Genomic DNA, 14,069 nt, shown 5'->3' with positions numbered 1-14,069 from the left:
GCGTTCCATGCTGTAAAAAGGCGCAAGATGTTTGGAATTCTGAGAAAAATGGCGTCAGGTATAAGGAAGGATGAGTAATGTACAATATGAACAAGAACGAAGAGGGGACACTAAGACTGGAGGACCAAGAACAAAGTGCTCGGATTAAAAATGGGGCCAGACTCAGATGCCGTCTTTCTCTTGTACTGTTGAATCTACATATTGAAGAAGTAATGACAGAAATGAAAGATTCAAGTATGGGGTTAAAATTCAGGACTAATGGATATCAATGACATGATTCACTGATGACATTGCTACATTCATTGAAGGTGAAAAAGATTTACAAGACCTGTTGAATGGAATGAACAAGCTTGTGAATACAGAATATGGATGGAGAGTAAACAGAATAAAGACTGAAGTAATGAAAAGTACCAGAAATGAGAACAGTCGCAAAATTAACATCAAAATTGGTGATCATAAAGTAGACAAAGTCAAGAGAAATAAATCTCTTATCTATGTGGGGACTGTGGCTGTGTTGAATAAATACTTGAAATGTATTCGCAGTTGCGAATAGGGACAACCATCAGCTACATAGTGGAATGACGACAGTGAAAATTTGTGTCGGACGGGACTTGAATCTGGATTTCCCGCTTATCGCAAGTGGTTTCCTTACCATTAGGCTATCCGAGCACGACTCATGGCCAGACTCGGACCTCCAAATGTCGTCAACTAAGTGCCTACAACCTACACTCGCACATCCACTATGTTTGTTCCTGTAAAGGGGAGACATTGAACTGAAAGTCGCTTGCATGTCCGAAGGTAGATTGTACTGTAATTCAGAATAACACAGACACCGCAATAATGTATAGTGGCGAATAAAAGTTTTCAGAAATTATTACACCTAGTCACCTTCTGCAGTGTTTCATTTTTTATTACACCTTGACCAGTTTCTGGGTTATAATCACAATGATCATGACACCCTATGCATGCTACACTACGAAGATCATAAAACGCTAAGTAGCGCTCAGTCGCCAGGTTCCATGTAGGTGGTAATCCTGCTGAAGTGAAGTTTTTAGGGATGCCAGTTGTTAATTGTCAACAACGTTTGTAGTATACTTGTTTAAATACCAAAATTACTCTGTCACACACGTCACAGAATCAGAATGTACAATATGGCGACTCTGGACTATGCCGTTATTCGACCCTTTACACACTTTAACACAGTTTTCTGACTTGACATAATGAGAGACACTGTCCATGACACGTGGCGTTCTTATAACTAATAACTTCACTTTATATCTTGCTTAACATCTGAAATATGCACTCGCGACCGTTTTTTTAGAGCCGCCCCGGATACTTGACCGTGCGTTTTGCCTGGCTCCTCGCGACTGACTCGCCCTGTCTTCCCGAAGGACGAGAGAGACCACACCACCTTTCTCCCTCAGCCAATAAGGACCCTTCTATCGTTCCCTACATATATATGTATCCAAACTTTCAGCCAATGGACGTTCAGATCGCTGTTGCTAGTCGGATCTGACGTCACGTTTGCGGATATTGTGACGGAAGTTTGTCTCGTAACACTGTCTCAGATTGTAAGATCCTACTCCCATATAGTCGGATCTTGTCCCTACTAAGGTTGCACAACATTGCCTCCTATGATTTCATCACTGATGCTCCTTGCTGACGCTTAACTGTTAAATGTACATGTAGCCTGGCTGCTACTGAGCATTCTCGATCGCATAAATGTGCGTAATACGTGGCTTAAACACGTGAAGGTAATGCATGTATACATTACAACCCTAAGAATGCTATGCTACGAAGATCATAAAACGCTATTGTTGGTTACCCCATCATTGAGAAAACAAAAAACTATACAGTGTACACACCTGCAAGATTAAGGGATCTCCTTCCCAATATAACTTTTATACATGACACTGTATAACAACTGACTGTGAAAAATATGTGTAGGTTATCCAGATATTTTGAAAACAAAATCGATCTTAAAACCAACATCAGCAAAATCAGAATCACGACGATGAGTACATAAGGAATACTTGACTATAAAACGGCAGAAATGACCAGAATGCAATCACAGATATTAAAAGGAACTGCAGCAGCAAATAGTTGGTTTTTTTTCTGAAAGATGCCAGTCGCTAGTAAACAGGTCAGGAAACACAGGAAGCAAAAACAGTTTATCAAGTTGAACACGTGGAGTGCTGTGTTCTTTGCCTCTGAAAGGTGGTAACTGATGTCATTAGATAGGACGAATTTAAAGGCTATGGAGAGGGGTCAGTTAAAAAATGAACTACAGCAGCTAATGTACTTTAAAAATACTGAAAGGACAATAACCGCCGGGCGGCTATCATTCAGAAGAAGAGAAAATGAAAACAGAAGGTACTGCAAAAAATGACAGGTCATACTCTGAAGAATGAATAATAAAATTATCTAGAAAACAGGAGAACGGCAGAGAAAAAAAAATAGAAGGATCGTGGCAGTGACATGTCGTAATCTTTAGATAGTATTCTTATTATTGATGGTGATGGGGGTTGTAATGGTTCTTTATTTACGTGACCATTACGGCACTCCAACCCCAGTTCTCGATACCAGTAATATCGTACTAGTTTTCTGCGAAGTAACAGACATATTTTTGTGACAATATTCACATTTGGTTTTATTATTGTATAGGTACTCCGAAGTATCGATATATATTACAGTGATATGGTTCTTGTGTGTATTCATTTCTGTGAGACTGTCATAATCTTTGACTTACCTGTAACCGTTTTGGCACGAATGCGCACAGAGCAGTCTTTGTTTCACTTTGCAGAAGTTAAGTTGTTATTTCGCTTTGTAAAAGAACAATCAAGTCTTGTGTTTGGTTAAAGTGGAAATTAAATATATGAAGATTGATACAAAACCGTTTTCTTCATGATGTCACAATTAAGAAGAAGTATATGTGAATTTACAAGAAGTTTAATAAAAATGTGGATCGTGAACACCAAGTCAAAAATTATTTCTACCATACTATTGTTCTGATCTGGGATTGTTTGATCATTAAGAATTTCCTGAAAAACGCATTTGTTAGGTCTTCAAATATTGCTAAAATACAGATCTGGACCTTCTAGCAGTCAAAGTGGAATCATCCTAGAATCAACAAGATGAGCCATAACAACTTCGACGAAATCTACGTGGGAATCCATTCAAGATAAGTGCTAAAATTAATGACTTTTTTACAGTGACTTCATTATTTCCATTCTGAGGATACCACCCACAGTCAATAACTTTGTTGTTGCCCGATAAAGCGAACATATGCTGCGTGAGCAACATTATTAATCTGATTTCTAACCTACTTTGCAAGTAGTGGTATTGTTAGAGGGTGATAATCACCTGTATCTAACAGCAGGAATGAGTATGACTTACACGGCATCGCTGCAGAGCTGCCCCGCAGCGGCGAGTCCGCTTTGCCACCGGATTGCTCACCGCTCGCGATTCGCAGTGCGCTATTTATTCGCCAATTTCGGCACCGTAGCGCCGGCGGGACTCCTGCCCCGGCGTTTAAGCCGCTTCCCCGCCATTTCCATCGGAACGCGGCTTTCAGCGCCACATTAGCCCCCGCGCGGCCCCGTTTCGCAGGGAATCCAATGACGCCGCGCTGCGTGGCTGCGTGCACTGCTCTGGCCGCCCATCACGTTTGCGTTAACGCTGTTACGCAAGATGCGTTTAAAAAAAGCAACGGCTCGCCATTATGCGTCAGTAATCGAATAGCTGACGTCAAGCTATCGACGCCAGTATCCAGCGCCATGCGCTGCTGTTGCCAGTGTCGATCTGTCCGAAAGTGAAAAAAAAAAAAAAAAACAAATATCAAACACAGCTGTTTAACCGCTAGAGAATGCCACACAAACTAAATTTAATAACGCCGTAACTCTGTTTCAGTGAAATAGTACTGACAGTATGCTTCCAATGTCGACAACACGCGGTTATTACAAAACTTATACATGTATGGAACCAAGTAAACAGGCCGATCGCTGTGGCCGAGCGGTTCTAGGCCCTTCAGTCAGGAACCGCGTGACAACTACGATCGCAGGTTCGAATTCTGCCTCGGGCAAGGATGTGTGTGATGTCCTTAGGTTAGTTAGGTTTAAGTAGTGCGAAGTCTAGGGGACTGATGACCTCAGATGTTAAGTCCCATAGTGCTCAGAGCCATTTGAACCATTTGAACCAAGTAAACAGCCGGAAAAGAAACTTCTAGTCATATCAAAAAGCCGGCCGTGGTGGCCAAGGGGTTAAAGGCGCTACAGTCTGGAACCGCGCGGCCGCTACGGCCGCAGGTTCGAATCCTGCCTCGGGCATGGATGTGTGTGATGTCCTTAGGTTAGTTAGGTTTAAGTAGTTCTAAGTTCTAGGGGACTGATGACCTTAGAAGTTAAGTCCCATAGTGCTCAGAGCCATTTGAACCATTCAAAAATGACAGTCAAAAAAGGTTCAAATGTGTGTGAAAATCTTATGGGACTTAACTGCTAAGGTCATCAGTCGCTAAGCTTACACACTACTTAACCTAAATTATCGTAAGGACAAACACACCCACACCATGCCCGAGGGAGGACTCGAACCTCCGCCGGGACCAGCCGCACAGTCCATAACTGCAGCGCCTTAGACCGCTCGCCTAATCAATGACAGTCAGACCAGGGCTCGAAACCTGATCAGTTTCACTCTTAGGAAGGTTCGTAACAGCGTGCACTCTTGCACCATAGTAAATAATTTATTTTGAGGACACTTTTATCCACACATATGCAGCAACTCTAAAAAAAAGTACGAACAAGAGCGAGTGGGGCTTGAGCTCTGACGGTTCTGAACTAACTTAATTATGTATACTAAGGTGACAAAAGTCATAAGATACCTCCTGATATCGTGTCGCACCTCATCTTTCCTGGTGTACTGCAATAACTGGACGTGGCATGGACTCAACAACCCGTTGGAAGTATCCTGCAGAAATATTGAGTCATGATATCTCTATAGCCATCCATAATTGCGAAAATATTGCCGGTGCAGGATTGTGTGCAAGAACTGACCTCTCCATTATGTTTCACAAATGTTCGATGGGATTCATGTCGGTCGGCCGCTGTGGCCGAGCGGTTCTAGGCGCTTCAGCCCGGAAGCGCGCTGCTACTACGGTCACAGGTTCGAATCCTGCCTCGGGCATGGATGTGTGTGATCTCCTTGAGTTAGTTAGGTTTAAGTAGTTCTAAGTTCTAGGGGACTGACGGCCTCAGATGTTAAGTCCCATAGTGCTTAGAGCTATTTGAACCATTTGACTCATGTTGAGCGATCTGGTTGGCCACTTAAATTATCCAGAATGTTCTTCAAGTTAATTGCCAACAATTGTGCCCCGACATGGCGCACAGTCTTCTATAAAAATTCTGTCATTGCTTGGCAACTTACAGTCCACGATTGTCTGCAGGCGGTCTCCAAGTAAGCGAACATAGCCATTTCTAGTCAGTGATCGGTTCACTTTGGCCAGAGGACTCAGCCCATTCCACGTAAATACAGCTCACGCCATTATGGGGCCATCACCAGCTCGGACACAGCTCGGACAGTGCAGTGTTGGCAATGTGGATCCTCGGCTTCTTGGGGTCTGCTCCGCACTCGAACCCTATCATCATCTCTTACCACCCGAAATCGGCGACTGTTTTCCAGTCGTCTAGAGTCCAACTGATATGGTCAAGAGCCAAGGAGGATCGCTGCAGGTGATGTCATGCTGTTAGCAAAGGCACTCGCCTTAGTCGTCTGCTGCCATAGCCTATTAACACCAAATTTGACCGCTCTGTCCAAACTGATACGTTCGTCTTACGTCGCACATTGGTTTCTGCGATAATTTCGTGCAGCGATGCTTGTCGGTTAGCACTGGTAACTCTACACAAAGGCCGCTGCTCTCGGTCGTTAAGTGAAGGTCGTCGGCCACGGCGTCGTCTTTGGTGAGATGTAATGCCTCAGATTTGGTAATCTTGGCAAACTCCTGTCACTTTGGATCTCTGAATATTGAATTCCCTAACGATATCTTAAGTGGAATGTCCCACACGTCTAGCTCTAGCCACCATTCTGCATTCAAAGTATGTTAATTCCCGTCGTGCGACTATAATAGTGTCACATGAATCACCTGAGTACAAATGACAACTTCGCCAATGCACTGTCCTTTTATACCCGTGCACGCTACTACCTCTATCTTTATACGTGCAAGTCGCTATCCCATGACTTTTGTCACCTCCCTGTATATGGATAACTAGTCAAGTATCTGCGATTTCGCCCGTGTGTGCGATCGCCAAATGTCAGTCTACTATCCCTTTCTATCGACCTCGTCTTCACGAACTGTGTATATGTAGGCCATCTACAGAGCTTAATTATTCTACTAAACATTCCGTTAGAACGTCATTTTACCTGTGTTTCCCGTGTTGCAGCCACTGGAATGTAGAGTGCAGTGCAGACATTGGGACTTAATAAAAAAGTAATGCTATAGAAATAGGATGTATGTGGTTGCATCATCAATAATGTGGGCAGTAAAACGCAGTGCAAAAGATTGTAACGATTTATTTATTTACTGTAAGACCTGTTTATATGTAATATTCTTCGTTACACATCCTGGTGCAGAGATGAGTAAACTGCGTGGAGAGCTGACCGTAAGTAGAGGGACAACCTTCGTGTCAGTGCACTCTGTATTGTTGCCAAATTTATTCAAGATGGAGGCGATGACGTCATCCAAGATGGTGGCATGTAGACTTGGCAACATCGCATGACGTCATCCAAGATGGCGGATTTTGGCGGGAGAATAGGCCAATTGTGCTATGTCCACTAACCTAACCTCAAGAAAAAATGGCGGGAAGTTTGAATTCCAACAGGATAATGCATGCAAAAACCGTACTTATCTTTATTATTATTGATTATCATTTATTAACATTCATTATCATTTATTATTATTTATATCATGCACGTGTGTATGCAATCCAACTGTGTTAGTTCATACCCTTGCCACCAGAGAGCGCCACTGTGACGTCATTAAAGATGGTTGATTTTGGCGGGAAGAAAGCCAATTCTGCTACCTCCACTGAACTACCATTACCATTCTCCTGCACATTCAGTCTTTGCTGAGCTGTCATTGCCATGTGTTCGATTCCAACAGGATAATGCATGCAAAGACCGTACTTGTCTTTATCATTATTATAGATTATCATTTGTTAACATTCATTATCATTTATTATCATTTATTATTATTTATTAATATTGACCTGCCTCCACTAGAAAATTCCCTCCAAATTCAAATTCCAGCACGATAATGGCTGCAAAACCTTACTTTTTTTTTATTATTATTCAATATTATTTATTATCATTCATTATCATTCATTGTCATTTATTATCATTCATTATCATTTATTATCATTCATTATCATTTATTATTATTATTATTTATTATCATAGGCCTACCTTCACTAAAAAATTGCACCAAATTCAAATTCCAACACGATATTGTCTCGAAAACTGTACTTCTATTTATTATTATCATTTATTATTTATTCAAGATGTCCGATTTTCTCGGTGAGAAAGCCAGTTTCCTTACATCCATAACAAAAATCTATCACATGTTCAAATCCCAACACCATAATTGATCTCACGTACAAGCTTTCTCCTTCACTTATGTTTTTTCACTGGTAGCCTATCATAATCGCGTCAAATAATAAAATGCACTTATAGTAACGTAAGTCAGGTCCTTTGATTTTGCAGTGGGGAAGGGGCTGAAGACTTTATTTCAAGCAGTACGGTCATCACTTGTTCTCCAACACAGTCAGCACACACATCTTTGATATTGCAGTGCAGTCATCACGACGTCCGCGCTCCAAATGGTTCAAATGGCTCTGAGCACTATGGGACTTAACATCTGTGGTCATTAGTCCCCTAGAACTTAGAACTACTTAAACCTAACTAACCTAAGGACATCACACACATCCACGCCCGAGGCAGGATTCGAACCTGCGACCGTAGTAGTCGCGCGGTTCCGGACTGAGCGCCTGAACCGCTAGACCACCGCGGCCGGCGTCCGCGCTCCAACTGAATTAGTTCAAATCCTCGCCACCTACTGGCCAGCGTGCGGAGACACTGCCGACACCTGTCACGTGTGGCGGCCGCCTGCGCTGGGGGCGAGCCCAGCGATCGCTCCCACGGGGTAAACATGTTTTTGCTGGACGCGCTGGAACTTGCCGAGTTTGACGTCACAGAGGTCCCTTGTCCGCTCACCACGTGTATTTGTCGCCTCCGCACCTTTCCCGCCAAAATTGTTCGCCTCGGAGCTGAATCACACAACGGTCGGCTGTTCCCTGCTACACTTTTGGCGCCAAAGTTGTTTTCCTGGGCACGTTCAAACCTGTCGATGCCGACCGCTAACCGTCCACCACGTGTCCTTGTGCGATCGAGAACGCAGTGCTACACTTTTGGTGGCAAAGTTTGTTCGACAGTGGAATCCGCCATGACTATATAACAGCACGTTTGGTCCGCACTAGAACGCTCGCTAATTGACTCGCTCTCACGCGCGCTTAATAACTGTACAATCGCTGCGCCGCCGTCCCGCTTACGTCACACACCCTCCATACAAGCGACGGACGTAGTCTTTTGTAAATACCTGGAAAATTACTCTTTATTTCAGACATTACGGTCATGCAGGTGTGTCCCAACTGACTTCTCCATGCACACACAGCAAAACTCCAGAGCGCAGCTGACGTACGCGCGGCCGGCTGAGCCCGCTCCATCGGCAGCTCCCCGGCCGGCTGACGTCAAGCGACCAGCGGTGCGGTGCACAGCCCCACGGCCAGCGCGGCAGGTAGGCGGCGAGCGGCGCCTCAGGGTCCAGCCACAAACGGTCAGCCGCACTCGCCTCGGAGTCCGGCTACGTAAACATCTTTCCGCGCCCGCGAGCACTTAACGCTGGACAGGGTGGAACCTGTCGACCACGTGCTGGACAAATGACACGTTCCACCCCAAATTTATTTTTCTGAACGGGTTCGAACCTGCCGATACCTACCTCACACAACCGCCCGAGATGTTTGGAAAGTTCTATCACGTGACATGCTAAAAGCTATATCGGCCCTAAAGTTCGCAAATCCTCAGCACCGACGGACAGGAACCAACACGCTTACTCTGTCCAAACCACCCTCACGCCACATACTGCCCCACCAGCACATGTGATGGAGCACAAAGGACACCCTCATCTCCATAAACTTTGCAATTCAAGACCGATAGACAGGAACCGACACGCTCGAACTGGAATGTTTTTTCTACCGAGTTGGAAACTTCCTTGACGTCACAACGCGTGGTCGACCACGTGGCTCTGTCGGACAAAGAACGCTCTCACTAAGTTAACTGATCACCTGATTCTCATTATTCAGCCCACATGCTTCGATTATCTAATCCAGGGTCTTGGCGAAAACACACGTCCGTACTCATGAGCCATCGCGCGCACCTAGCTTAGTACCTCCGCAAGTGAATGTAACAAAGTGGGCGTGACTATTTAATTAATCTGATCAATTAATTACCCTCTCTGATGCGGAAAACTCCCACGTCCACCTAGACTTGGAATCAATTTTCGCCAGTGCCACACCCACCTGGACTTGAAATGAAATAGTTAAACTTCCTACCGACCACCACGTCCTTTTACCGACCCATGTTCGTTTACTAACATGTACTAATGCTTGCTTCCGTTTACTAACGTGCACTAACATGTGCTAACCTCCTTTAACTTATATTACATTCTGTCTATGCAAATGAGCCAAGCTTCAATTCTGATGGTCAGTTCGTGTTTCGCTACCAAACACAAGAAAATTGTGGCAAACGAAGCCACTAACCTAAGTCACTTGTGATGACTCAAAATCGTCTGCTTCGCCTCTCTCACACACCACGAGCGCGAGACCGCTCACATCACTGTCTGGACCTTTATACTCGCGTCGGACATACTCCTATATAAATATTCTACCTAAACTATGACGCTAATACTGTTATTCAATCCACACGGTCTAGCATATGGCCAGAGCACACCCCCAGTACCTAAGCCGAGAACATTGCTCGCCCCATCTTTAGATAACCGCAGAGAGACAGAGATATGCTGCAATCACAGCCTTCTCTGCCTCGTGATGACTGGGTGTTGTGTGATGTCCTTAGGTTAGTTAGGTTTAAGTAGTTCTAAGGTCTAGGGGACTGATGACCATAGATGTTAAGTCCCATAGTGCTCAGAGCCATTTTTGCAATCACACCCCTCGCGCTCTCGTAGCTACTCGCCTCAGCAATTCGATCTAACAAACCCTCCAAGTAGAAAAAATAACAACCAACTCGAACTCTCTCATATTCTATATCATCCCACAAATACTTAACTTACATTTACTTTACTCATCGAGTATACCTATCGCTCTCATACAAAAAACACTCGCCCTGATGTACCTAGTGTCATGTTGCACAGTCGGCAGACACGCAAACAGCTCCTAATTTCAGTGCACAATATCAAACTGCTCCTAAATAATGCAGTACACATAACTGTAAACACCATCAGTATTCGTAATCCGTCCAAATAACGCACAGTAAAGTAACTCAACAGACACGCGCAATCAACCTGCCCCACACTAAGTCACACGTCCAACAGCTCTCAATTCGCTCAAAGGCCTCTGTTCGACCCTTCAAACATGACTTGATGACAGCCGCATTCACACCTAACACCTGAAAAATTCATATCACCTACACGCCGAACATGACTATCCAAGCCAGGCCACGCGAGTCGTCTGTCACCGTCCTAACTCAGTGCGGTCCAACACATATGTTAAGGCCGCATTCCATTGCCTGCCGGCCTATGTACGACACATCTCCACCTTCACGTCTGTTGTCAGAATAGCCGAGAGCGAGTTCACACACACACCGTCCGCACACATCCCAGCGCTTCTCTCCCCTCACAATCTAAAACGATCATTTGAATATTAAAAAAAAAAAAAAAGAGCCCAGTCAACCTCTCCGAAATTGTATAATGCCACCAAAAATAGTTAAGGCTCGCTTTCGTGTTTTCTCAGCTTATTTGTAAATTCAAATTCTTATCCTAAGAGAACTTGTTCATCAAAATAATACTGAATGCGCTCCCCACCTCCTACCTTTCCAGCACTCAACATACGCAAATGTTCTCAACCCTCCTATGTCCCGGCCCAGCACAACCGATTAATCATTCTTATTCCTTCTTATCGAATTTACTGGCCTAATTTCCTAAGGACCCGTTATCGAAGTGCCATGCTGCTTTTCTTTCTGAGGCTTCCTGCTTACTTTTACAGAGATCGCTAAATTACCTCCACAGCCCCCTCAATCCACACACACACACACACACACACACACACACACACACACACACACACACGGTCATCCTCTCTACTCATCCCATAACATAACCAATAGTAACTTTACAATCCATTATATACAAACCCTACACAATGTAAGCCACATTAACTTTACAATACCCACTACATGCCCCAATTCTCTCAATTCCTAAGGAAGCTCTGTGAACCTGCTCTTTCTTTCTACACACGCCACACTCAGCGGTAATCAGCCCTTCTGCATCAACGGACGGAAGTCCCTCTCAGAACTGTTCCACAAATTTGGCGATCGCTCCCCCTCAACACAAATACGTTACTCTCTCTTCTTCTTCCTTGCCTGCTCGCTTTTTTTCTACAAACTTATCCAGACTCATAGACTACAAGAACACACCAATTTTTTTCTAAGTACAGCATCCTTTAAACCACTAAATAAATAGAAACAAACAGACCAAAAAATTATATTCCTCAGCTGCCGACAGGTGTTGTTGATATACCTCGATGTGGACAGCTGAAAATGTGTGCCCCGACCGGGACTCGAACCCGGGATCTTCTGCTTACATGGCAGACGCTCTATCCATCTTTTTTCTTTTTTTTACTCATTTTGTTCGATATAGTTCGTTGCGTTTGGTCGGGGCGGACGTCACAAGACATCCGTTCAAACTGATCGTTGGTTCCTTGACTCAGTTTTTTTATTACAGAGAGCACGCAGCCCTCTGACCGAACACGCTGAGCTACCGTGCCGGCTATCCGTCTGAGCCACCGATGACACAGATGAACAGCGCGACTGCAGGGACTTATCCCTTGCACGCTTCCCGTGAGACTCACATTCCCAACTGTCCGCAATTCTACATATGTATTGTACCTTATAGACATTTGCCCAACCACTCATTACTCGCGCACGCTTTGGCGATTCCCGTAAGAGTTCGGGCAACCTGTGCGCATTCGCACAGACGAAGGTCAATGGCTGGGTAGCCTTTAACTATATATACGAAGACAGTAACTTGTTCTCGAAAGAACAGTTACTGTTGATGACCGTGCAGCTTTTCCCTGGAATAAATGATGACTAACTGAAAACCTCAGCTGCCGAGAGGTGTTGTTGATATACCTCGATGTGGACAGCTGAAAATGTGTGCCCCGATCCCGACTCGAACCCGGGATCTCCTGCTTACATGGCAGACGCTCTATCCATCTGAGCCACCGAGGACACAGATGAATAGCGCGACCGCAGGGACTTATCCCTTGCGCGCTTCCCGTGAGACTCACATTCCCGCTATGGTCGCAGGTTCGAATCCTGCCTCGGGCATGGATGTGTGTGATGTCCTTAGGTTAGTTAGGTTTAAGTAGTTCTAAGTTCTAGGAGACTAATGACCTGAGAAGTTGAGTCCCATAGTGCTTAGAGCCATTTGAGCCATTTGAACCGCTCCTCTGTAGCCTCCGTCAACGCCTCACCGGTCTTACCCTACGTGACGTCACATTTCGCTGTACAGCATATGCAGACGACCTGGTTCTCGTGTTCCGCAATCGTGACGATGTCAACAGAGCACTAGAATGGATTACCACGTACGGTGTGGCTTCCGGCAGCTGTCTCGACGTCGTCAAATCGGTCGCCATGGCCATAGGAGACAGGTTGACCCCAGCGTGTGTCGAACCCCTACAGCTTCGTGGCACTATCAAGTGTCTCGGAATAGAGTATCACGACGACATACGGCGCACTGCGGCTCTTAACTACCGACGCTTATTACAACAAATTCGGGACCAGATCTTCAACCTTCGTCTGCGGACCCTCGACATTCTCCAAAGGACACACTTCGTCAATGTTTACCTCGCATCGCGCCTTCCACACATAGCGCGTGCTCTTCCAATATCGTTACTGATGGCTCGACGTCTATTAGCGGCATTCGGAGCCTACGTCAGTACAGGCATGCTCTTCAAAGTCAGTTATGAGTCACTGACCCTTTCCCCAAAAAGGGGAGGTCTTGGGCTAGTCCATGTCCACGACAGAGCTGTGGCCCTGTATGTCAGCTCACACATCAAGCTGTGGGGCCACCACCCGGAAAGTTTGACAGGTTTGCTGTTGGAGTCCTTAGCTCCGCCCTCCCATATGCCCCCATTGACGACGCAGGACATACCCCCATCCTTCTACCACTTCGGGAACTTTTACATTGATCACAGCTATGTCCGTATGGCAGTACCACCGACGAAACAGGCGTCGGCGCGGGATATATATCATGTCCTACAGCAGAGGCGCCCATCAAACATTGTGGAGACCAAAAGCCCTCAGGTTAATTGGAAGGTGGTGTGGAAGACGATTCACACGGTTACACTGGACACAGCCGTCCGATCCACATGGTACATCACAGTCAATGGTAAACAGATCACCCGATCACGCCTTCACAAGATAAACATGGCGGTCGCCTCTCTGCGTAGACTGCGGGATACCAGACACGGACGAACACCGTCTCGCATGTGGTGCGGCAGAAGACGTATGGCGCTTGGTGCGACAAATTTTGTCGTATTTTCTACGAGTGACTCCGGAACACATTACACCTCGGTTTCTACTATTTTCGGATCAACAGCATTTCCCGCGCGCCAAGACCAACGCTGTCATGTGGATCCGTGCGCATGCGGTACTCGATGGACCTAAAGATATTCGACTTTTGGAACTACCTACAAGAACGTCATTGCAAGATCGTACGGAACCCAAAATACAGACAG

This window comes from Schistocerca cancellata, chromosome 9 (genome assembly GCF_023864275.1).
Source record: "Schistocerca cancellata isolate TAMUIC-IGC-003103 chromosome 9, iqSchCanc2.1, whole genome shotgun sequence".
Taxonomy (NCBI): Eukaryota; Metazoa; Arthropoda; class Insecta; order Orthoptera; family Acrididae; genus Schistocerca; species Schistocerca cancellata.
Note: the sequence above shows the minus strand (reverse complement) of the source record.